The sequence below is a fragment of the Piliocolobus tephrosceles genome, unplaced genomic scaffold (genome assembly GCF_002776525.5).
Source record: "Piliocolobus tephrosceles isolate RC106 unplaced genomic scaffold, ASM277652v3 unscaffolded_22189, whole genome shotgun sequence".
Lineage (NCBI taxonomy): Eukaryota > Metazoa > Chordata > Mammalia > Primates > Cercopithecidae > Piliocolobus > Piliocolobus tephrosceles.
In genome coordinates, this window is record NW_022304520.1 from 904 (window position 1) to 3,088 (window position 2,185).

Below are 2,185 nucleotides of genomic sequence, written 5' to 3' on the forward strand. Positions count from 1 at the left end.
GTCCATGTTGATTACAGCAATTCTTCAAAATGTGAGTCCTTTGGCATGTTTAGATGTTATAACTACAGCTGAAGTCTCTTCCATATTCCTTACATTCGTCATTCCTAATACCATGTCATCTAAAGTCAGAATACGTTCTGAAGACATTTATGATTTTCTCTCCAGGGTGAATTTTCTGATGTTATTTAAGATTAGTACATGGACTGGAGGCTTTCCCACGTAAATGGCATTCATATGGCTTTTCTCCAGTGCATGTTCTCTCATATCATCTAAGGTCAGAAGATAGACTGAAGGCTTTCCCACATAGAAGGCAAGCATGTGGTTTCTCTTCAGTCTGAATTCTTTTGTGTCCTCTAAAGCCAGAGCTTTGACTAAAGACTTTCCCACTTTTATCACATTCATAACGCTTTTATCCAAGGTGAGTTCTCTCATGTCTTTGAGGGTTAAAGGATTGAATAAAGCCTTTCCCACACTGATGACACTTATATGGTCTCTCTCCCATGTGAGTTTTCTCATGTCTTCTAAGGTAAGAACACTGAGTAAAGGATTTTCCATATAGATTACATGCAGGTGGCCTCTCTCCAGTGTGAGTCATCTTGTGCCGTCTAAGGTGAAAGCAATTAGTATAGGCCTTTTCACATATGTTACATTGATACAATTTACCTTTAGTATGAATTTGTCTATGTGGTTTAGGGGACAACTGATTACTAAGGGATTTTCCACACTGTTTGCTGACGTAGGGTTTCTTTCCACTCTGAGTTAACAAACACTGAGTCATTGTGGAACTGTGAGTGCAATCTTCTCCCAAATCATTACATTCAAAGGGATCCTCCAGAATGAGAGAGTTCTACTTTAGAGACTAAGATTAAAAGCTCTTAATGATTTACCAACATACATCTATACATTCATTTCACCACCTTTGAATCCTAGACCAACCATTCAGTGGTAGACCCCAGTTGAAATCTTTCCAATGTTACTTGTGTGAAAGGAAATTAAATTTTGGCAATTCAAACTCATTTAACCAAAGGGACAAATCAAGCTGGGAACAGGGTCACACAAACCTGCCTCCCCTTCTGGTTCCTAAATAATATGGCTACAAGAGGAAAAGCTACATGCCTCCCCCATATTTTGCCCACAAGGAAATTCCTCATGAGCTGTTAAAATTACACCATGGCAATGCAAACTGATAGCTTGTCTTTCCAGGTGCAGTCATCCCCAGTTCACCAGACACAAATGCATATCCGCTTGTTTCCCTGCCCCATTTTGCCTATGTTGTCTTATATAAAATGCAGCTTTCCTGCATTATTCCTCTACCTCATTTGTTTATGTCATCTCATGTAAACAAAATCCAGATTCACTCAGCCAGAAAAATGCATGAATGGCTATTTTTTTCTACCCACCTTTTACATGAAAATTGTGTACTTCTCAATATCCCACCCTTTCCCCCTTTAAATTTAGAAAAAATCATCTTTGGAGAAAGATATACACCTTTCCCCCAGGTGCATGTCCTTAACTCTGGCAAATAAATCTCCTAAAATGATTGAGACTTGTCTCGTCATTTTTCTCGATTGACATTTGCATACACATTATCTCCTGCAGACACAGATTTTTTCCCTTTTGTAAGATCCCTACTGCAGAGTTATTCCATTAATTGTGATGATATCAATATCATTCAAAGTCTGAGCATGAGCAATGTCTATGCACTTGTTCTATTTTAAAGATCTCATGTTCTGGTTTAGAACACAGGTCACTTTATTCACTGAATTCGAAGTATCAAAATTTTTTTTGCTTTGAAAGCACATAATGCCAGCCTAATTACACTCAGGTGACTGTGTGTCATTACTAACTAAAGCCATTACCAGGTCTTTAACTTCGATGACTGGTGTACACAGCTATAAAACTACCATTGTCATACCGATGGATGCGTCTTTTCTGATAGGATGCATGGATATCGTGGGTTTTTTCTTAAGGGCACTTTCCTTGTCTGAAATAATTGAAAAATAAATTGTTACCTTGGTATTATGGTGATAAAATTGTTTGAAAACCCCCAAGGCCCATTTACTTTTTTTCAAAAATTGACACTTAGATGTGGCAAATGTGTCAAATGAAGAAAATACTTCAATAGATGAAACCGATTGTACAGCATCAGCAATTAGAAAAGAGTTTTAAAATTAAAATGTGAAAG

The 2,185-nt window shown here is 37.5% G+C and overlaps 1 pseudogene; it reads right to left on the reverse strand.

The window, feature by feature from the left end:
* Positions 1 to 265: 265 nt before the first annotated feature.
* On the reverse strand, positions 266 to 1,984 carry LOC113221247 (annotated as a pseudogene).
* Positions 1,985 to 2,185: the final 201 nt, after the last annotated feature.